Below are 25,068 nucleotides of genomic sequence, written 5' to 3' on the forward strand. Positions count from 1 at the left end.
GCTATCCCTCCTATAAGTAGAGGAGTCTCCATAGGGGATGGCAAGGGCTAAATGTAAGGCCGCTCAGTTTCTTGCGGAACCTTATTTTCTTCCCTAATGGTTCTTTTCCCAGGGGGCCTGCCGAGGGCAATTCCCCAACAGACAATACCCCAGGTAGTTTTAAGGCCAAATTACCTAAAAGCGGGAGTACAAGAAGCTTCACTGTTGGTGGTCCACCTTGCAGTCACCAATCCATCCACAGCCCGGGCCTTGCCACTCAGGCTGGGATAGCTCGGTTTCCAGCAACTATCCTCTGCTCCCCCCACCTTCCTTCCCCAGCTTAGTGACACACACTTCATTTCTCTTGAGATATTCTCTGCCATGGACTATTAAGACCTGTATATTAACACTTGATTTTAGGTAAAGATCTGATAATATCATTAATACTGAAATGTAATCGATTAATAAAATATTATCTTCCACAGGGGTATTTACATTTTAACAGGCAAACAAATCCTTAAATCAAAGAAATCAGAGTTTTTCTGTTTGGTTTGGTGACAGATATTTTGGTGGGATCTTCTCACCAGACTTCTGACACATGCAGGATCCAATCTTATTAGCTGGGCAAGATGGTGAAGTGTAAGCTTAGAGGTTATTGTTATGAAAGTCAAACAGCTTTGATGAGCTTGAGGAAGAAATGACCACAATGAGGGATTGAGTTATAAATGTAGAAATGAACTTTGTCTCCTGAAAAATAATTTTATTTATGACTGATCTTGATGTAAGGAACCCTATGATTTTGTTTTCTGTTTCAAATGGTTGCTGTTCCCTCATGGACCCCATTCTGAGGGGGCAATGTTGTGTCTCTTTTTTGAGATCTCTTCCTTCTGGTAACATGATGCTCAACCCCTTACAAAGACCTTTATGCTTCATCTTCAGGCTGAAACCCTAATCATTGAGTCATGAGAAGGATCATGTATACATGCTGTTTAATAATTGTTCCTTTTTCCCCTTTTCATCCCCACCCAAATGCACTTTATAAACACAAATTATTAAATAAAAATGAACACACATTATCTCTGTGATCATACCACCATCACAAATTTCTCTAGAACCGGAAGCAACTGCCATTGGGTAATCAGATCATAGTGAAGTGGATTATAAAAAATGAGTGAAATTGTTAGTGTTTGCAGCAACATATTCTTAAACACATAGTTTGGTGATAGCTATCATAAAATGTTTAAAAGTGAAAGAAACTAGGGAATTAGGGCCAAAGAATAAGATGGGGAAAAAATAGCAAAAGGAACATGACAGTTTAAGTTTTGATGATTGTACGACTCAGAATTCAAATGGGATAAACTCCAGTAGTATTTTGAACTGTAGACAGATGGACAAAGAAAGGACAATGCGCAGATTCCTGTACCCTGCATTTGACAGAAAGGTTGATGAAGTTAAAAAGAAAATAGTGGGATACAGTAAGAGCTACAGAAGAAATATTAGGATGGAATTTTCTAGTTTTCCTCAATGTGAAAGGGAGAGCAACTATGTCTTCTGTTTTGAGTGGATGCTACTTACTAAGGGGCTCTTGAGGCTGCACTGAGCAATATTGAGTGACCACTGGGTGTGTCTGAATGGCAGAAGACCCGAGGAATATGGAAAACCTTAGCCTGACCTCTGCTCTTGCTGAGCTTTCTAACCTTTCTCACAAAATGTGTGTCCATTATTAGTAATGTATATAAAAGTGCCTTCTACCAAAGAGGGAAGTAGGTCAAGGGCCTAGGAAATGAAACAGGTTTAATATGTTCTGTTTGTATTCTTATTACCTCTTTAAAAGCAATATTTGAAAGAAAGATACAGGGGACAATATTTAGTAACACAACTTTAAAAATTAACATAATAAGGAAGTGAATCACTAAAGCTGCAAGAAGAGACTTCTGTAAATGAGATGCTACAATGATGTACTTTCCCTCTGGACAGAAGTCTGAGGGGAAAAAAAATAAACTTTTTTCTAAGCCTAAGCCTTCATAGAACCAAACCCTACAGGTATTTGGAGGCATTATGCCTTGAGATTTTGCCAAGGAAGTGGTGTTTCACTCTCTAGTATAGAAAACTACATTCTTACACACACACACACACACACACACACACACACACACAGAGGAAAGAAAAAAAATCACACCTCCATTCAGTGCCCAAGTTGTCATCAGAAAGGAAAAGGTTGGAGTTCATTTATCATGTGCATTTCTATGGCTACGGAGATAATTGGGTTGATTCCATCTAGCCTTCACTTCTCTTGCATTTTAACTGAAAAGCCTCCAGAGTGTTAGAAGCACAGAGCTGGCCTGAGACTTGAGGGGTCTTCACTTAGGCAGCAGTGGACCAAAATGACAACCAGTGGACAGACCAAGCAGTCTGTGGGACCAGGGGCCTATTGTGTTACTGCTTGAAACTTATAGGCAAGTGGGTGGGGGTAGTCTGTGCATCCTGTACTTGTGTTTGTTTTGAAAATACTTACAGTCTAGGGGTGCTAGGTGGCTCAGTTGGTTAAGTGTCCGACTTCAGCTCAGGTCATGACCTCTCAGTTTGTGAGTTTGAGCCACTCGTTGGGCTCTGCGCTGACAGCCTGGAGCCTGCTTGGGATTCTGTGTCTCCCTCTCTCTCTGCCCCTCCCCGACTCATGCTCTGTCTCTCTCTCTCTCTCTCTCTCTCTCTCTCTTGAAAATAAATAAACGTTAAAAAAAGGAAATACTTACAGTCTTCATTTCTGGATACATTTGATTTAACATTTTTATCATAGCATTTCTGTCAAGGCGAATACCTGACATCAGGTCCGCCATCAGCCTGCAGAATTTAAACTGAGTGTGGCTGCTTAAAATAAAGGACTCAAGGGCAAATGGCACTGAAAGCAGCAAAGAGTATATATAACCAGCCTGGAACTTTTGGGTAGTGTTAAAACAGGCATACATTTAATATTGTTTTCACTTTTCATCATCAAACCCATCCCTATTAAAACTTTGCAGGTTCAGTTGGTCAAGTTTTATGATTGAGTGGACTCTGAGCACGCTCAAGGTATGTGTAGGAAATTAATTTCTAAGCTCTTCTAACTCTGAATCTCTAAGGTTTATTCTCTCTATGTGTTGTTTGCATAATGCACTTTTGTACAGCTAAAGCACTACCTATAAAGGGATTATTTTCATATTCAGCACATTAAAAATCCAGCTCAATTCACAGATCCCATTCTGTGTTTATGCCTGAGATAACAGGTGAAAAGTATCTCATTACAAGTGTCCATGAAGCAAACATAAGAATGCGAATGTTTGGGGAGAGAATGTACCCCTACTGAAATTAATTCCCCAGTGGTTTTATTAAAGTCTGCAAATTGCATTATTTTCCCATCATATTTGAAATATTGCCCTCCCTTAATGCCTGCTCTAACCCATGCCATGCCATCTTCCCTGGAGTGTCTAGACATGGTGTCTTAGATTTATGTGTATGATCTCAGTGTGTTACAACATCACTCCTGACTAATGCATTATTACAATACTTACAGATATTCCCAAGTGCCACTGTATTGATTAGAAAATCACCAATCTGCATATGCACACCATCTGTGCTGCGGAGAAGCAAAAAAATGCAGGATGACATTTGCCTGATTCGAGGGAAGATTCAGAAACCACTAATAGAACGAAGAGGGAATTCTCTTTTCAAAGAAGGAATTCAGCTTTTTAGAATAAAAAAAAAGTACATAAAAATTTTTATAGAACTATAAAGTGTAAACCTAGAGTGTTTAAAACTACTCATTTCTCTCTCCTTTCAGGTAGATGGAAAGGCCGGGTCTCAGCATGCAAACAGCATGCTTAACCATTTAGATCCTGAAAATGATACTATATCAGGACCACTGGTGCCATGAAATTGATAAATCTCAGCTCAACTGCCGCAGCCCTTTGGTAGAAAAGCTGCCTGTAGTGAGCAGTCCGTTGTGTCTCAGTGGAAAGGCCAAAAGCGTGCCTGCAAAAGATGAATGAGGCACTCACCTACTGGGCTGAAATGCTTTTAAAGGACAGGAATCTGTTTATCTTTGATTGATTGTTCAGTCTGATACTTTCCTTTATAAAGTTTATTGACTACAAGAACATAAATCAAAGAAAAACAAATCACAGGTTCAATTTTGGGGGCATTGACATCCTGCCATCTCTGCAGCAACTGCTCATACAAGTCAAGGGGCAGGAAGAAGGATGCAAGTAACTAGGGGGAAAAAATCACATGATGGAAATGGCCACTAGCAAAGCTCTACTCTCATGATTCTCCTAACAGCTCTTTAGGTAGTGAATGTCTTGATACATACTACAGTGCCAGGAGTTTAGGCAGCTCCTAGAATGTGAATGGTCAAAAAAAAAAAAAGGATCTTTTAAACAACTAATTGCAAGCAAGTGACACTGTCAGATCTGCCATTTTTTAATGTCCTGTATTATTGATCAATCTGTCTCCAGTCTTACACATTTGAGTGTATGTATTTCACTCTCTCCTATTCTTAAGAAAAAAGATGTAAATACTGAAACAAGAACTACAGTGGCATTTGAGTGAACTGAGAGGATAGCAGCAGGACGCTCTAATCACATGCCTACTCAGTCCTGCCCCATCCCATTGTAGGGAATTCTTGTCTTGCCATCCTTGCCTTTAAGGAGCTCTTGTCTGCCAGGATTATGGGGTAAACTCTAACAATGGTATAACCCGGGTGGATTTGTGCCAGTGACCCTCATGAAGGATCACATTGTGTCTCCTTTTAAACTAAATTTGCAGAGACTAAAATATCTAGAGTCTTCTGTTAGTGTGCCAACATCCAGTTTCCCATTGTGGAGAGTGATGTCATTCTCATTCCCATTGTGGAGAGAACAGCATCCTTCTCAAAATTTGCCCTTTTGAAATATCCCAGACATAAAAAATTAAAAAAAATGCATTCTGCATTCCCTAGGCATTTTTCAAAATGGTTGCCTTCTAGTTTTTGCTTTTTAGGCAACTGTTTATGGGATACTTCAGGATTCAGAGCGGTGTTGTCTTTGGGTTTCAGAAGCCTGTCTCTGTATGAATGAAATACATTTTCTGTATTTCATGCAAAGTCAGTGGGAGCTAGGGGAAAAGGAGGACATATAAACCAGTCCTCTCCAAGTGGGTGTCTGTCAGAATTTCCACTTGCCACCCCAGACAACAGTAGTCATGGTATTGTAACTGAACCACGAAAAGTAATGCTTGCCACACTGACAGTGGTTGTAGAGAGCCGAGGGAAGGAGTTTGTTGCTGGAAAGAGTGTAAAACATGTCCTTACTGCTTCTCTGCAGGAACCCAGAGCACTTCACAAAGCCTTCCCAAGAGCAAATATCACTTTGCAGTGGTCACCACTGGCAGAGCCACTAATGAGGCCTAATTGGAGCGACAGGGTCTGCCTGTGCACATTAGCATCTCTAAGTTATCCCAATTAAGGAACAAGATACAGCAGGGTGGGCATTGTTTGGATACCGGTGCCCTGCTTGGGTGTGTTGCAAGGAACAAGGCCAAAGGCTGAGTGCCTCCAGCCACCCAACGTGTGACCTAATTGCTAATTGATGCACAACCTTGGATGGCCTGCTGCTTCTTAATGATGTTTGAGACAGTTTGGGGTCCTAAAACAACAAGCTTGTTTTGGAACAAAGCCAACAATTTATCTTCATTTATTGGTGTTTTCACCCTTTCAGGGGGAAAAAAAAAGAAATACACATCGCAGGTTGGGAATAAGAAACCGTAAGGAAAAAAGGCCCATTGTGGTTAATAGGTAGAAAGTCTAATAGGTAGAGAGTAAGTCAATGTTAAAGAAGATATTTCTGGAGCATTAAGGTGTAAGGGGAAAATAGAAAAATGTGTAGCACATCATAGTCTAAAGAGGAGATCACAACAAGAAACGTTTAAAATTTATAGAATTTATTTCAGAATCCACTGCCTATGAGAAATGAATCCATTCTGTATTCATTATCTCATTCCCCACAGTTCACTTTTGGTCTTCATATTTTCAGAGACCTGTGGAATGAGTAGAAAACTTTTAGATGAATTAAAAAGATCGAGAAAGTTGGGCTATTTTTGAAATCATGGAAATGGAGATGGGTTGAAATTTTTTATTCATTATTTATTCATTTAACATGTTTAACCACCTTATATGCTCCAGATACACAGCTAGATGCTAGCTTATAAGGTGTAGAGAACACTATAATCCCTGACTTCATAGATTTATACATTAGCAGAAAAAAGTCATTAAGTGAAAAGAAAAAATAATAGCTGAATTTTATTAAGTTTCTTAGTACCTCCTAGGCCAGGTGAAGGTGTTGATTTAATCTAGAGGTCACAGGGGTTTCCTGAAAATTGGAGTTGACCTTGACATTGAGGAGGCCTTTCCTCTGGTTCTTGGGATACAACTAATTTATAGTTTCCCTTAAAATCATATAGATTAAGGGGCACCTGGGTGGCCGTCGGTTAAGCAGGTGGTTCTTGATCTTAGCTCAGGTCATGATCTCACAGTCTGTGAGTTCGAACCCCACATTAGGCTCTGCGCTGATGGTGTGGAGCCTGCTTGGGATTCAGTCTCTCCTTCTCTCTGCCTCTCCCTTGCTTGTGTTATCTCTCTTAAAATAAGTCAACTTAAAAAAAAGCATATAGGTTAATACTTTTACTTTTAAAATCAAGAAGTAACATAAACTTTAATTAAATATGGCATAGTTTAAAAATCCACTTGATTTCTACATAATGACTGATTTAAGTGAGGAAAGGCATAGATTGTGGGGAAAAAAGGAAGACAGAAAAGAGCAGAAGAGAGATAGAAAGGGAAGGAAGAAAAACAGTGAGGGAAGAAAAATAACCATGGTAATGGGAATACCTATCAACAGACATAAAAAGAAGAAAGTGCTTGGCAGATACAGATAGGAAAGAAGAAGAAATAGAAGTAAAGGAAGAGATATGGACATGGAAAAAGGCAGTGGGAAGTGCAAAATGTATTGTGGCTTGTGGGGCAGTTTCTAGGCTGACATGAACTAATCTGGTCAAATCTTCCTTGTTTTTACATTGTAATTTCTGGAAGTAGTTTCAGCCCCTCATTAACTCATTTCTAAATGCTAAAGGTCAGCCCTTAAACATACTCTTACCATATGATCCAGCAATCATGCTTTTTGATATTTACCTAAAGGAGCTAAAAACTTACATCCACAAAAAACCCTATGCATGAATGTTTATAGTTGGTTTATTGATAATTACCAAAACTTGAGGATGTCCTATTGATAATTACCAAAACCAGGATGCCCTTTAGTAGGTGAATGGATGAAGAAACTGCGGTACATCTAGACAATGGGATATTATTCATCACTAAGTAGAAATGATCTCTCAAGCCATGAAAAGCCATGGAGGAACCTTAAAATTCATGTTACTAATAAGTGAAAGAAGTCATTTTGAAAAGGCTACATACTGTCTGATTCCAATTAATTCTAGAAAAGGCCAAACTATGGTGACAAGAAGATCAGTGACTGCTGGAGATTAGGGGTAAGGGAAATATGAATGGGTGGGGCACAAATTTGTAGGCAGTGAAAATACTGTGTATTATATCATAATGATGGATACATGGCTTTATAAATTTTTCCAAACCCATAGAATGTACAACCTAAAGAGTGAGCCCTAATGTAAATTATGAACTCTGGATGATAATGAGATGTCAATATATGTTCATCAGTTGTAACAAATGTACTACTTTTGCTGGGATGTTGATAATGGGGGAGGCTATCCATGTGTGAGGAGGAGATGTATGGAAAATTTCTGTACTTTCTGCAGTTTTCTGCTCTAAAAAATAAAATCTATTTTTACTTTTTAAAATTTATTTATGGGGAAGGGTTAGAGAGAGGGAGAGAGAATCCCAAGTAGGCTCCCCACTATTGAGCCCTGAGGTGGGGCTTGATGAACTGCAAGATCATGGCCTGAATTGAAATCAAGAATTGGGTGCTTAACTGACTGTGCCTCCCAGGCATCCCTGGATCTATTTTTTAAAAAACTAACGACACACACACACACACATATGCATGCACACACCAGGGGTAGGCACACACCGAAGAGAGACCACGTCCAAGGAGAAGGTGGCCAACTGCAAACCAAGAAGAGAGGCTTCAGAAAAAACTAAAGGTGGTAACACCTTGATTTTGAACTTCTAGCCTCCAGAATGGTGAGAAAATAAATTTCTGCTGTTTAAGCCACTTAATCTGTGGCATGTTGTTGTGACAACCTTACCAGACTAACACAAGGGTTATATCACAACCTAGGGAGTTAACTTTAGAACATGCTGCTTCATACTAGGCATTGTTAACTGCCTACTATCAGGACTTATATCTGCTCTGGCTTTTCTTACCAGACTTCTTTCTTCTTAGTAAATTTTATGCTTGGGGTTCCATTACTAATTTTTAAAAATTTGCTTATAATTTTTACTTTTTATTTATTAAAATTTTAACTTAAATATAGAGCCTAGTTCATCTTTAAGCATTTTCCCCTCCCACTCCCCACTCCCTAGTTTCCTCAAGTACATGTGTTTGTTTTGTTTTGTTTTGGTAATTATACAGAAGTGTTACATGCCTGTAGAAAAGTGCAGAGATCACAAATGTATAGTTTGTAGATTTTCACAAAATTTCACTGAAATAACAAGCATTCAGATTCAGAAATGGAACATAATCAGGACCTGTTTCCTTGAATTTCCTTGAGACCTGTTTTAGTCACTTGTCTTTTTTCCTGAGAGTAACCATTTTCTCCTTTCTAATGCCACAGGTAGATTTGAACTTTTGCTTAAAGAGGTCTAGTTTTGAACTTTATGTAAGTGGAATTATACAGTATATACTTCTATGTGTAGTTTTTTAGGTCAACATTATGTTGGTGAGATTTGCATAATGCTACATTTGGCTACAGTTCGTTTGTTGTCACTGGAGTATAGAATTCCATTTTATGAATATGTAATAATTCATCCATTCTACTCTTGACAGTTTTTTGGGATTTTTTCAGTTTATGGCTATTATGAATGGTACTTCTATGAAAATTACACAAATTGCTAGGTCATTAAGTACAAGCATTCTGTTTTAAATGATACTGCTAAACAGTTTTCCAAAAGATTTTACCACTCCTCAATTTATACCAGCATTGTGTGAGAGTTTTAGTTGATCCAAATTCTGCTAATAGCTTGGTTCTGACAGCCTTTTTTATTTTAGCCATTCTGGTGTTGTATACTTGTTAATTGTGGTTTTAATTTTGCATTTTCCTGATAATCCAAGTTGAGCACATTTTGTTTGTCATTTCATTTTGAGACCTATCTGTTCAGTTTTTCCCAATTAAAAAAATTTTTTTTACATTTATTTATTTTTGAGAGACAGAGAAAGACAGAGTGTGAGCAGGGGAGGGGCAGAGAGAGAGGGAGACAGAATCAGAAGCAGGCTTCAGACTCTGAGCTGTCAGCACAGAGCCCAACGCGGGCTCAAACCCACGAACCATGAGATCATGACCTGAGCCGAAGTCAGACACTTAACCAACTGAGCCACCCAGGTGCCCCAAGTATTTCCCAATTTTAAAAATCGGTTGTCTACCTTTATTTTATTGATTTGTTGGGAGATCTTTATATATTGTGAATAGGAATTCATGACATTGAAATAACTATTACTACTATTTTTGTTTTTTATTGTCCTTAATGTTGCCTTTTGACAATTTGAAGTTTTCAATCCTAATGTCCATTTCACCCATTTTTCTTCTTTTTTATCCTTTCTAAGAAAATTATTCTCACCCCAACTCATTAAGATATTCTACGTTTTCTTCTAAAAGGTATTATACATTTGTTCATTCATTCATTTAAATTTTACTTTTATCTTTCAATCTAGATTCTAATCATTCTGGATTGTGTGTGTGTGTGTGTGTGTGTGTGTGTGTGTGTGGTATGAGGAAGGGGGTGAAAGATTTCTTTTTTGTCAAATGGATCTCCAATTGGCCCAGGACCATTTATTAAAAAAATAAATTCCTGACCCCTCTGTACTGCAGCATCATTGATTTTCACTTTTATTATAGTTAAATGTAGATATTTTTCTGGATTTGTTATTTTATTCTTTATGTCTGTTTTTTTCTTTTTTTAGTGCCAATACGTCATAGTTTTAACATCTGATAGTGTAAGTTCTCCACCTTTGTTCCTTTTCTTCAAGATACCATGGCAATTTTAGACCTTTGTATATCCATATAAATATTAGAATTATCTTGTCACCTTCCACAAAACAACATGTTGGGATTTTAGTTGGATTTGCAGTGAATCTTTTGATCAAATAAAGGATTGTTGTCTTTAAAACATTTAGCTCTTCAACTCACAAATATGATTTATCTTTCATTTATTTAGGTCTTCTTTACTCTTTTTCAATAGAATTTTATAGTTTTCTCTGTAGAGGTCTGGCACACCAGTTATTAGATTGATTCATTATTTCTGGCTTTTATGCTTTTAGAAATTATACTTTAAAAAATTTTTATCTTCTGATAGTTTGTTGTTAGTGTGTAGTTATATAAATTTTGCATTTTAGCCTGTGTACAGTGACCTGCCAAATTCACTTCTTATGGTTTGTAGATTCTTTTGGATCTTTTTTATGCACAGTCATGTCCTCCCAGAACAATGAAATTTTATTTTTTTCTAAATCTAATACCTTTAATTTTATTTTCTTGCCTTATTTCACTGGTTAGGACCCCCCCCCCCCCAGTGTGATATTGAAGAAATATGGTGATATTCAGCATCTCATTTTATGACTGTTTTCAGGGGAAAAGTTTTTAATGATTTATCATTTCAATATTCTGTATTTATTTTGTGGAAACTACTATTAGGTTAAGAGGGGACTATTCTATTTCTAATTTGTAACTTTTTAAACAATAAATAGCTATTCACTTCTATCATGCTTTTTCTATATGTATTGAGATGTTCACATATTCTATCTTTTTATCCTCTTAAAAAGGTGAGTTCTGTTTATGGTTTTTTAAATGTTAAATCCACACTCCCATCCCTGGTTGGGATGAATGATCCTTTCTATATATTGCTGGATTCAATTAGTTAATAATTTGCTTAAGAATCTTTTGTAAGTATGTTATTAGAGAGACTGGCGTGCATTTTTCTTTCTTGCTAACATTATTGTGAGATTTTATTATCAGTGTAATCTTGTTTCATGAAATTATCTGCTAAGTATTTTGTTTTTCTGTTTCCTGGAAGAGTTTGTATAGACTATGTTGGCTTTTCTCCATTCCTTTTAAAATTTGACACCTGTTGCCCCTATCCCTGAGCACACACATGCACACATTGTCATTGTGGTGTGATTATGAACTTCAATGTTGATATGGTTGACATGGTACTTGTACTACCTCACTATCACCCAGGTTTGTTTCTCTAGCTTAGTATAAATCAATGAATGCAAATAAGTTTTGGCCATAAGAAAGATTTTGTGCAACATTACACACTAGACATATTCAAGCCATAGTGCTGCTTTCTTTGGATTCATTGGTATTTTAATCAATACCTATAATTCAGCACATTTTCTATCTTGTATTGATCTTGACTTTCTAATGTATGCTGATCTTTTATGGCTGGATTGAAAGTTTCTTGAGAGCTGAAGCAATAATACATCTTCTGTTTAAAGTATAATATACATACAGTAGAAGTCCCCTATTTGTCTCCTCAGTGATTATTACAATTACAAATTTGGTCTTCATCTTTCACATTCATGTTTTTATGTGTTAATTATATTTGTGTATATAAAAAGGGAATGTAGAATCTTGGTTTTTATAGTTTCAAATGTATTAAAAATGGTATCATGCTATGCATATTATTCTATTAAGGCAATTTGATTTTTCCTTCCAATTGTATTAGTAAGTATAACCCCTATCTGACTGCATTGGACCACTTACTCTGCCACCACAATAGTCCAAACTATAATCATATTTCATTTGTAATATTTAAACAGTCTTGTAAATAAGTGGTCATCCTTCTGCTTTTGCTTCCTACCTCTATAGTTTTGGGGGTTTTTGTTATTATTTATTTTTGAGAGAGAGAGAGAGAGAGAGAGAGAGAGAGAGAGAGAGAGAGAGAAAGAGAGAGAGCGAGAGAGCACAAGTGAGCAGGGGAGGGCAGAGACAAAGGGAGAGAGAATCCCCAGAAAGCTCCGTATTGTCAGCACATGCTCAATTTCAGGGATGGCTCCATCTCAGGAATGTGAGATCATGACCTGGGCTGAAACCAAGAGCTGGACAATTAACCCACTGCACCCCTCAGGCAGTCCTGTTGTTGTTGTTGTTGTTTTAACTTAGAAGCTTTATGATGCTTTTGCAAGTAGAATTAGATAATTTCCTAATCCTCCAAAGACTCCTTCCTCTTTTATTCACAATCTAGGAGCTCTTACTCTATGACCCCCTTGATTACTCTCTTTCTTACTGCCTAAGCCACATGGCCTCCTTGTTTCTTAAACCTCCATATTTGGCCTTCCCACTTCCTGTTGTTTTTGCCTGTAACTTGTTTTCACCAGATGAACACATGGCTCACTTGCTCAAGTATTCCATGTGTTTCTTTCTCAGTGAAGCTGTCTTTGACCAGTCTATTTATGATTGTAACTCCCCTGGTCCCTCACCTACTCTGTCTAGCTAGCACTCCCTGTCTTGCTTTCCCATCCTTGCCATTATCTGACTGGATAGTTTTAGAATCACATGTATTTGTTGACATTTTGTTTGTTGATTGGGTGTTTCCTCCTCCAAGGGAATATTGAGTCTTGTAAGAGCAGAGGTTTTTGTTTTGTTGACACTATATCCCAAGCACCTAAAATGATGCCTGCAATATAATAACTTTTCAATAAATACTAATTGACAGGATATTCACAGAACGTATTCTGTAGCTTGCTTTATTTCTTCAACTTCACATTTTTGATGTACCTGAAGGTACACGTAAATCCATTCATTTTAACTGATGATGTGTATTATTACATTGTATGAATATACCAGAGTTCATTACTCTGTTTTCATTTTGATAGATATTTCATTTATTTGAAAACTATCCCTCTGTACATTTTTAAGTTAATGCTTTTTTGTTTGTTTGTTTTTGAATTCAAGGTAAGAATTACAAAGGATACATGTTTCAGCATATTGTATGTTGCATTTATGCTTTAAATATATTTTGGTCAAAACCTTGGAGCAGATTTGGCTAATCTGATTTATGGGAAATGTTTATCATTTAACTAAAAGGGCAAACCAGTCTTCATTGTCAAAACAAACACTTATCAGACTTACTTTCTGTCAGAAATATATGACTTTATTTTTCAATTCAAATATGAGTGCTTTATACTCATCTCTATGACAACCAATTCACTTTTGAATTCTAAGATAGATGGAAAGAAAGAAGGATAAAAAGATAAAGACATGGGCCTTGCCTGTTTTTGTCACTTGGATTAAATAAGGCCCTACTCCCTTCAGTATTTTTTAACCATTCTTACTTTTTGCAGTCCTTGGACTTTCCCTTTTGAGCTGTGCATTCTTGAAATATCTCTTCAGCACCGAGAGATTTTTTTAGACCTGGGGCAATCCACCATTGGATTGGATCTCAACTCAAAGATGAGATCTCTCTGTCTCTCAGAGAGATCTACCTGGATCTACCTATGCCTGCATATCATTGTATGAACATCATTGTATACCCCCAGCTGTGTTAATACACCATTAGGAAGAAAAATGCTCCAACTATATATACTTTGAGGTGAATACTTAGATTGAAAGGTAGGGTGCATCCTCAACTCTTATTAAATGTTTTTAAGCAGATTTCCAGCATGTTTGATCTAATTTTAATTTTCACTCTATAATTAGAGCATGAGAATCACCATTGTTCCACCTCTCCTTCTACAATGTCAAATTTTAAAATTTTAAATCACATGGTGTATCTGAAATTTTATCACATTGAAATTTAAATATGTATTTCCATCATGATTATGACATTGAGTTTCTCTGTAATAAGTATATGGCCATTAAGATTACCTATACTGTGAATTGACAGTTCATATTCTTTGCCAATTTTTCTTTTAGATTACATGCTTTTTACTTATTGATTTATTGAGTGTTTTATATGTCCTCAATGTTAATCTGCATATTTTGCACATATTGCAAAAACTTTCTCCCAAACTATGGCTCTCTTCTTTTTTCAAGAAAACCTTTAAATTAAAACAGTTTTAGATTTACAAAAAAGTTGCAAAGGTAGTACAGAAAATTCCTGTATACCCCGCACCCAGTTTCCCCTATTTTTAATTAATACCTGACATTAGTGTGGTACACTTATCATAATTAATGAACCAATATCATATAGTATTATTAAGTAAAATCCATACTTTATTCAAATTTCCTTACCTAATGTCCTCCCCTACCCCCACCCCATTCCAGGATCCCATCCAGGATATCACATTAATTTAGTCATCATATCTCTTAAGGCTTCTCTTGGCTGTGACAGTTTCTCAATTTTCCCTTGTTTTTGATGACCTTAATAATTTGAGGAATACTGATCAAGTATTCCTCAGTTGGAATTTGTATGATATTTTTCTCATGGTTATTCTGAGGTTGAGGGTTTTAGGGAGGAAAATCACAGATGAAAAGTGACATTCTAATCACATCAGATGAAGGGTACATACTATCAACATGACTTATTTACTGTTGATATTAACATCAGTCACCTGTTGTCAGGTTTCTGCATTGTAAAGTAATTCATTTTTTCCCTTTTCCATATTTTACTCTTTGGAAGAAAGTCACTATAGGCAGTCCACACTTAAGTAGTGGGAAGCTCTATTCCACCCCCTTGGAGATGAAATGTTACATAAATTATTTGGAATTCTTTTGCATAAGAGATTTGTCTATTCTATCCCATTTATTCAATCATTTATTTATAGCAGTATGGAGTTATAGATATTTATTTTATACTTTAGATTATAATCCAATGATACTCTATTTATTTTGTTTCTCAAATTGTTCCAACTTTGACTATGACTATTTTTTTACTTTATCTGAAGATTTTTTTCTAAACATTTGAAGAAAAATGTTAATATTTTCCTTTATGGCTCATATTACTTTGTGTCATGTTTAAGAAATTCTACTCAGTCTTATCTTCTTTTAAAAATGTAATGTTTTGCAAAGTCAAATACAAATTAGGAAATCACTAATTTCAGCTTGAACTTTTGTGTACAATGTGAGGCAGGGATCCAATTTCTATTTTTTTTTCATAATTGACCAATTTTCCCTATATCATTTATGTAACAGACTCCTTTTTTTATTATTTGTAATGTCACCACAGATATATATTAAGTTTTGTATGTACATGGGTCTGTTTCTGGGCTTTTTTTCCTTTTCAGTTTGTCTATTGGTCTATCATTGCATCAATATTATATTCTTAATTATTATGGAAGTGTAATAAATTTGTTTACAATGAACAACTACCCATACTTTGTTCTTCTTTAGAATTGTCTTAACAATTCTTGGTCTTTTTCTTACATATATACATTTTAGCATTAGTTTGTCACATTCCTCAAGATATTTTTTTAAGAAATTGATTTAAAAATTACTCATTTTTTTAAATGAAATCCTTTATTTCTATTAAATATTCTCATTTATCATGACTATATAGGAATGATTTTGAATTTTGTATGACCTTATATGCAGGAATCTTGACACTACATATTAGTCTGTTGATTAATTTATCCAGAATTGTCTGTGTATGCCACCATAATATTTATAAATAATGGCAATTTTGTCTCTTCCATTTTAATGTATGTATAGTATTTGTTTTTCTTATTTTGTTGCATTAATTAGGATTTCCAGTACAATATTCACCTGTGGTATTTAATTTTCAAACGCTTGGGGATTTTAAAGATAACTTTCCATTATTCATTTCTAAATTCTATCATGACAAGAGAACATAATCTGTGTTTTACTCCTTTAATAATTGAGACTACTTTATAACCCAGCATATATTCTATCTTTGGGAATATTCCATGTGTACTTGAAAAGAATCTGTACTTACCAGCTGCTGGTATAGTGTTCTGTGAATGTTAGGTAAGTTGGTTGATAATGTTTTAAAATAATGTATATGTTTCTATTGATTTTCTGTTTGTCTTACTAATTATGAGTCAGAATGTTGAAATGTTCAGTTGCAATTGTGGATATATTTATTTCTTCCTTAGGTCGTGTCAGGCTTTCTTACAGGTATTTGAAGCTTTGTGTCTGAATATATACACAGGATTGTTATGTCTTTCTTATCATTATGAAATGTCTCTATCTCTGATAACATTTCTTATTCTAAAGCCCACATTGATATTAATGTAGCCACGCTAGCTCTCTTATGGTGAGTGTTTGCATGGTAAATCTCTTTGCATCTATATTTATATCTATATCTGCCTATGTCTATACTTAAAGTCAGGTTCTAATATTATTATTGATGAGTGGGTCTTGCTTCTTTGTATGTCTAATAATCTCTTCCTTTTAATTACAATGTTTTTTCCTTTTACATTTAGTGGGAGTATGATTGATGTGGCTAGGTTTAAATATGCAAACTTATTTTTTTCTATTTGTTCTACTTATATTTTTCTTCTTCTGTTTTCTTTTTATCTTTTTCTGCCTTTTGTTTTTGTTTAACTATTTTTATGAATCTCTTTTATTTTCACTGTTGGGTTATCACCTATACCTCTATGTTTTATACTTTTAGTAGTTGCTAAGATTTGAAAGTTGCATGTTTAGTTAGTTACAGTCTACCTTCAAATATGATACTTCATTATAAGGAATGTAGAAACCTTATAATAGTTTACTATCATTTCCCTCCCATATCCTTTATGCCTGTTGTTACCATATTTTTTCTACATATGTTAAGTATTCCACAAAACATTATAATTTCTGATTTAATTAGTTAGTTATGCTCTGAATAAAATTTTTTAAAATGTTTTTTAAAGTTTATTTATTTTAAAGGAGACAGAATGAGTGGGGGAGGGACAGAGAGAGAGGGAGAGAGAGAGAGAATACCAAGCAGGCTCAGTGCTGGCATTGAGGAGCTTGATGTGGGACTCAAACCCACGAACTATGAGGTCATGACCTGAGCTGAAACCAAGAGTCAGATGCTTAACAGACTGAGAGAACTCTCAGGGTACCTTATTAATCTTCATTTTTCAAATATTATATTCACAGTTACTTTTTTTTTTCTTTTTTTAATGTTTATTATTTATTTTGAGAGAGAGAGAGAGAGAGCTAACACATGAGCTCCACACATGTGGAGAGAGATGAAGAGAATCCCAAGCAGGCTCCATGCTCAGTGTGGAGTGCAGCATGGGGCTCGATCTCATGACTGTGAGATCATGACCTGAACCAATATCAAGAGTCAGACATTTAATCCACTGAGCCACCCAGGCACCCCTGATTATTTTTTCTTTAGCAGTTTAAAGATTACATTCCATTGTCTACTCCTGGATCACTGATATTCTGATAAGAAATCTGTTGCCATTTTTTTCCCTCTCTGTATATAATGTATCTTTTTTATTAGTCTTTTAAAGAGTTTCTCCTTATCAGTAGTTTTGAGGAATTTATGTGTGCCTCAGTGTATTTTTGTTTTTGTTCATTCATCTTAGACCTTAAATGTTTCTTGGATCTATAAGTTGATCTTGTCATTAAAGTTGAAAAAAAAATTAGTCACCACTCCTTCAAGTATTTTTTCTGTCCTCATATTTTCCTTTTCTTTGGCAACTTCAATTATACATATGTTTGAGTACTTGATATTGTCTCATTGGTTACTGAGGTTCTGTGTTTGTTGTTATTCTTGTTGAGAGTTTTTTTCCAGTTTGAGTTTCATTTGAAGAGTTTCTAATGCTATTTTGTGATTCACTGATTTTTTTTCTCTGCATTATCTATTGTGCTATTAACACTATTTAGTGAGATTTTAATCTCGGTTATTTATTTATACTCCATCTGTAGTAGCTCCAATTTGGGTCTTTGCAAATCCCCTGTTCTCCATTTTATGTTGATGTTTTTCTTTAATTCTTTGGGAATACTCACCAACATCTTTTTGGCTACTTCCATTATTTCTGTCATTTCTGATTATGCTTTTATCAATTGATGTCTTTCCTGATTATAAGTCAGTTTTTCCTGTTACTTCTTAAAGTAATGAAACATTGTGAATCTCACATTTGTAAGCACTGGATCTGAGTCTTTTTTTTAAGGATTTTTGGTAGGTAGAGAGTAGGATTTATTCTAGGCCAAATTTAGTCCTGCTAATAAGTTGTCAGCCTTCTGAGTTCTTTAATGAATGTCCCATATAGTCAGTGAAATCTCCCCAACCTGGTTTGTTGAGATTTGAATGATTTCCTGCTTTATCATTTGTTTTGTAGGTATGCTATAATTGTTCTTTTTCTAAAAGTTGCTTTTTGCTTGGCTTCATAGAGTTTCTAATAGGTGTGTGTAGATTAGTATCTATTAACATACTCAAGGGGACTCTGTGCAGATTTCTGAAGCACTTTCTATGTATCTCCTTCCTTTTCTATACTCTCCCTTGAAAATTCTAGTGTTCTTGGCCTTACCAAAAGCTGATTCCTGTCCTCATTTTGGTAAGACTTCTGTTGTTTTCCCTGCACCATAGCCTGGAGAATGCCTCCAAGTAGAAACTTGGGGTCATTATAAAGCATTAAGTTTCTAAAAACTGTTGTTATATATATATATACATATATATATATATATACTTATATATATATATGTATATATATATATATTGTTTTGTTTTGTTTTGTTTTTCAGTTTTCTAGTTGTTTATAATGAGAGTAAGTCTGTACCTACCTCCTCTTTCATGGTCAGAAGTGGAAGACCACCTTGTATAGTTTTAAATTAATTTTTGTTGTTTTTATTAATATTGCTCTCATTACCATTTAGATACAGTTTTCTCATCGCAGTCATAGTTTGGATTTGATAATTGTTAATAAGAGAGGTTAGTTTTAAGGAAGAAGGCAGAAAGGGAAAGGATCAAACCATCTTAATCCCATTTCATTGAGAGAGTCAACACTCCGAGAACCATCATCAGCAGACTTCAGCCTAGGTCTCTTTGGATTTGGGTTATATGGCTTTTCACAACTGCAAAAGAGGCAGGTAGAGGGAGGGCAATAGGATTGTTATGAGTGGCATAGATTATGATCCATTCACACTGCCACCACACACCAGATTGGGGTTCCATTAAGCTAACGAAAAGGAAAACAAATATTGGATAGGCAGGAAGCCAAGTTTGTCTTATCAGTGAATTCTTTTTCTTTAACTGCTTTATTGAGGTTTAATTGACACACAGACTATATGCCATATTTAAGGTGTGTGATTTAATAAGCTTTGACATATGCTTAACTAATGAAACCATTACCACAACCAAAACAGCAAACATGTCCATCATTTCAAAAGTTTTCTTGTGCAACTTTTCATTCCTTTATCCTGCCTCTTGACTATCCCCAGGAAACCAATGATGTACATTCTATCAACGTAGATCAGCTTATGTTTTCTTGAATTTACACAGGTGGGTACAATTTACACAGCATGTACTCTTACCTGGTTTCTTTTGCTCAGCATAATTTGGAGGTTCACCCAGGTTTTTGTGTGTATCAATAATTTATTTCTTTTTGCTGATAATTATGTTTTGTTATATAGATATACCATACATCTACCATTCACTAATTGATGGACATTTGCATTTTTGGCTATTACAAGTAAAGCTGCTATGAACATTTTTGTGCAAAAACAAAAAAAAAAGAAGTAAGTTTTAGCTAAAAATCTGAATGTGTTTTTGTCAGGGTTTTTTTTTTTCCTATTGTGGGATTGTGAGTAAACTTTCCAAGGCTCTTGTCTAGGGAGGCTTAATAATGTCTCTTTGGGGTACATATTAGCTATTTTCCAAGCTTCCCTTTTAATTGAATGTCTACTATAGTTTTTACTAATTGAATCATCACATAGTTTTTACTCTAATTCTAACTTCCAGAATGAGAAAATTGAGAATTAAGTGAGAGATGATATTTTACATCTGTCCTTTATTATATTCTGCCAAAGATCTACACACAAATGTAGCTTTAGTTTTGTAGTTGGTATTAGAATTTAGGCACCAAATAGTGCCTCAGTGTCTGCGGAGATGCTCCCTGTCTATCCCTCCAAATGTTTAAGTTTTCTTTTGCCTTGTAGAATGTTGAATAAAAAAAATTCTGGAGTTTCAGTTTTTCCCCAGTAGAAACCGTAGTTTAGTTTAACTATTTCAAATAAACATCCCAAGAGACTAAAAACTATTTTAAATAGATGACAATACCTTGTGGCATCACCTCATGCTAGTACAATATAAATGAATACTATCTTTCGTAGACAAAAATCTATTTTAAAATTCTATCTGAAAAGAGCTGAGGGAGAATTGTAAACATAAGATCATTCTGTTATTTTCCTAACCATTTAAAAAGTATTCTGTTTTAGATCTACTTTATTTAGGCTCTGAAATAATTTTAAAGAGTGTACATAGTTTTGTTTTCAAAGGTCATGAGCAAGTATAAATATACCTACGTTGAGACAAGAGAAAGCTTTCAATCATGCGTAGCTGTGATATCTCTCATGCCACACCATCTTTCTCTAAGGTGGGAAACTAAAGTGTACCTAAAAAATTTCAAGTAGCTGCACATTTCCTGGAAAAGAAGGAAATAGGAAATATCTAAGTTAGATTGTGTTCACACATGAAGAGGTGAAACCTTATTTGTGTTGGAAGATGGGAATGAATGCTTTCGGATGTTTTCTGGACTTGATAGCATAAGTCAGTTTTCATTTTGAGAGCTCATATTCATTTGACTTCATCTCTTAGATCCCTTTAGTACAAAAGCCATGGTCCAGCATGATCTCAGTAAAAGCATAATAATAATGATAATGATAATAACAATAAGTTGAAACAAAAACTCCACACACAAAAATAGTAATAAAAACAGACAAAACAAACAAAAACTAACAGAAAATACATGGAGAAGCAAGCAGGTCAGACATCTGGAATAATTTTCCAAATTAAATTACAGATTTCTTTTGACCCCCATAATATATTTTTAGTTTTATAATGTGGATTACTAATGAGTTTTTGGCTTGGTCTGTGATTTTGGATGATGGTGACAGTAAGAGGAGTGCTCAGAAGCAGTATAGGTTTATTTATGTGAATATATAAAAGTGTATTGTGATGGAGAATCCTTAATTTAGAGTAGCATAAAGAATTTGAAGATTACTTCAAAGGGCATTCAAAAACCATGTATTTGAAATCCATGATAAGAAAGTATGTACTTTCTGAAGGGGCAAAGTTTTCAGGTAAAGTTTTTACTACTCAGATTTTCACTGAGAGGTATTTAGAAGTTTGATGGCAGAAAATGTGCAAACTAGAGATATGTTCGTTCACTTGGTCCTCTACATTTGGACTAAAGGTAGTATGAGCTGCTTTCATATTTGGTTGAAATGTCTTGAGAAAGCAAACATTTTTGAGAGAGCTGCTTATCTGCTGCTTATTTTAACAAGCCTGACCCTCCTGTGATAGTTCGGCTTTTAATTTCTTCTGAAGGGTACTTCATTCCCATACTTTTACCAGTCCTTATGAATCCTCCCAGTCTCAGGACACTAGATGGATCAAAAAACCAACTCTGCGTGAGACTCCTCTCATTATATAATAAAATGATGGTCACTGTGATTATACTATACTTGTAGGAGGATTAGGAAGACTTAGTTGTTTGTATTATGGTGTACCTTAGAGTTCTAAAATTGGAACACAGAGTCAGCCTAAAGCCAAGATCAACTATTTTTAAAGCTATGAATTATTTTACTGAATAAAGGTAATACATAATCATTGTGATGAGGGAGTGTGGATGGGGCAAGCTGAGAGCAAAATACAGGGTGATATGCCCGCCCCCCCCCCCAGGTGGAATATGTATAATATATCTCAGACATTCCTGGCTACCCAAAAACAAAGGAAAATGGTTTAAGTCCTCCCCATGGTAATGTGGGAAACTAAGGCAAATAAAACTAAATTCCCTTACCACCTGCAGCCCATTGACAAGTCCTTGATATGAGCACAGTGACCTCTCTCTAGGAGCTCAGCTGCCTAGATGATGACACTTTGCTAGGGGCAAAAGAGAATCTTAGCTTAACATTATCCTGACCCCTCAGGAACCTGTAAGTCTACTTTAATATATAAAAACTCCTTTGGAAACTTTTTTTATCTCACCCCCCCCCAAGATATATGCTGGTAATCATACTCCAAGTTTATGGCCCCCTGATATACATTGGGAGGGTCTTATGACTGAGGTTTTACTGAACAGTAATAAATGTTGTTTTGCTAGCAACACCTAGCCCCTCAAGATTCTGGAATCTTGCTTCCAAAATTCCTTCGAGACTTATTCTATCCCTGACCCCCTCCTAACCTGAGAGTATATAATGAGTTACCCTTCACGACCCCAGTGCAGCTCTTCCTGCCCATGGGTCCTGTCCCACGTGCTTTAATAAAATCACTTTTTTGCACCAAAGATAACTTCAAGAGTTCTTTCTTGGCCGTTGGCTCCAGAACACCCACCATCACCCCAAAACTTCATCAATTGAAGAAGATGAAGAAAATATGGAAATCCAGTGTTAACTCTTTCTGTCCCATCTAACCTATCTTTTTCCAAGTAAGACATGATGGTGTGCAGGCTATCCAGTTATCCTTTCTTATTGAGTCTTTTAGATTTTATGGAATCTCTGAAATGACTGTTGGGTATCAGATGTGACAGACTTTAGATCGGGTGAATCTGGAACTTCGTCAGTAGTCTCCAATAAAAACGAGACCTTTCCCTGCAAACAGTTCCTTGAACCTTAAATGCAACTTGAGAGGGAAACAAACAAACAAACAAAAAGTTATCCAGAGTAGATGAAAATAGACAAACCCTAGGGTATACATTTTTGTAAGATTCCATGATTAAAATTTTCTAAGGTATATTGGACTTTGTTTTGTTTTGTTATTACCATTTGACATTGGAATATGTAGTCAATTTTGGATAGCAATTTCAATTCATTGGCAAAGAGAAAATATTTGGAGGACAATTCCATATTTCTTTTTTTAAATTTTTTTTTCAACATTTATTTATTTTTGGGACAGAGAGAGACAGAGCATGAACGGGGGGGGGGAGGCAGAGAGAGAGGGAGACACAGAATCGGAAGCAGGCTCCAGGCTCTGAGCCATCAGCCCAGAGCCTGACGCGGGGCTCGAACTCATGGACTGCGAGATCGTGACCTGGCTGAAGTCGGACGCTTAACCGACTGCGCCACCCAGGCGCCCCCATATTTCTAATACCATAACTTTTAATGCGTTTTCAATGATATTATATGGAACTTTAATCTGATGCTTAAGGTATTGCATTTTATGTCCTTTTAAGTTATTATAAACAAGAAAAAGGAAAATTGTCCTAAGCAAAAAAACCAAAAACCAAAAACCTACATGATAAGATATGCAGAGCATGCACTGTGCTTCTGTTCTAGAAGCAATTTGGAATTCCCTTTGTTGAAAAACTATTCATTTAGTTTCTTAGTTTGTTTGTTAAAGGACAGCTAAGTATGAATTATAAAAAGAAACATTCCATACCGCTTGCAAGTTTTACCCACTTTGAGTGTGGTTACAAAAACTGAGAGGATGCCAAAGAGAAGAAAAAGTTCCAACACTTTCCAGTTAACGTGTAATTTGACTTCAATGTGAATTTTTGATATGAAGGAAATTAACATTGATTACCAAATTCCCAACGATTAAGAACAGTGTGAGAAAAAGACATTCCATTCCTAAATATTTGGGATGAATGTCCTCAACAGAGTCTTCCTTTAGTAGCTGTCAATTTATACAGACCATTTCTATGGCCCAGTTCACATGTCAGTTCCAGTAAGGGAGGTAGTAATGCTTTATAAAAAGTAACTGGGGTGTTTCGCTGCATTGGGAAGCCACTTTTAAACTGGCATCAGCAAAACCTCACCAAACCTTGTTGCTGGGAGATCTTACCTAAATGACTGCATTTCCCAATTGAGATTGGTTGTGATGATAGATGGTGGTGATGATGTGGTCAAAGATGAGACTAGGAACCCATGGTCTGGTCTTACAAGGGGGTAACAACAGAGTGTGTTCCATTTGCTTCTGCCCCATGCAGTAAAAATGCAAGTTCATCAGGCAGAGCCCCAGAAGGTAGGCTGGCAGGTCATATTGTTGTGGTTCCTTTCTGTATTTGTATTTGTTACGGACTATAAACCATGATGATGTAATAAAGGTCTGGGGCCATGAATTCCTATTGGCTGTGCAGTGCTGTTTCATGGAGGGGCAAGTCCAACTGTAATGAATTCAGACGACATAATGATTTCAGTTTCACTGCATTGCTCAGCTCTCTGGGAACCTACAAACGATAAGTGGTTGGGCACCTATCATAAATCCAGACATACATACAACATGAAAATAGCTGGTGAAGCTTGAAATCAATGCAGAATATTAGACCAATAAAATGTTGATCATACTATTTAGTAAAGATATTAACTAGAAAAAGTTGGTAAAATATTTTCCAGAAAAGATAAAACTTATCAGATCTCTCTCTTTGTGTTTATTTGTATATTCATGAATATAAAATGCCATTGGTTCCTCATCTTTAATACATAGGGGATTTATATAGCATACTGCCTCAATAAAATTTCGTTCATCTGTACGTGGATCAGATATGCATATTTAATTACTCTGAAAGTAGCATACTTGTACAGATGGTGGTATTAGAGGGTATTACTTCAATTTAAATTACTTTCATTGGAAAAAAAAAGTGTTCCTTGGCTATGATTTCTAAGTAAAAATTTAACTTTTATAACATATGGAATATGCCTGCTTATAGTAATTATACATGAATAATCCTACACATGCAAAATAAACATTGTAAAAATATGAAACAACTGATAACAAGATAATTCAGGACTCTTTCAGGGACAAAGTTTAGGGTGTTGTAAACTGTAAACGTGCAATCA

At 35.7% G+C, this 25,068-nt stretch overlaps 1 long non-coding RNA gene across 2 annotated transcripts; it reads right to left on the reverse strand.

Annotated features, from left to right (window-relative positions):
- Positions 1-5,943: 5,943 nt before the first annotated feature.
- On the reverse strand, positions 5,944-24,271 carry LOC125171531 (uncharacterized). Of its 2 annotated transcripts, none has more exons than XR_007154379.1 (3): positions 24,074-24,271; positions 20,596-20,714; positions 5,944-6,027 (listed from the first exon to the last, which is right to left on the reverse strand). It is a non-coding gene; the product is annotated as an uncharacterized LOC125171531 (long non-coding RNA). The 2 variants fall into 2 exon arrangements; XR_007154380.1 differs by lacking the exon at positions 5,944-6,027 and adding an exon at positions 19,058-19,146.
- Positions 24,272-25,068: the final 797 nt, after the last annotated feature.

This window comes from Prionailurus viverrinus, chromosome C1 (assembly GCF_022837055.1).
Source record: "Prionailurus viverrinus isolate Anna chromosome C1, UM_Priviv_1.0, whole genome shotgun sequence".
Classification (NCBI taxonomy): domain Eukaryota; kingdom Metazoa; phylum Chordata; class Mammalia; order Carnivora; family Felidae; genus Prionailurus; species Prionailurus viverrinus.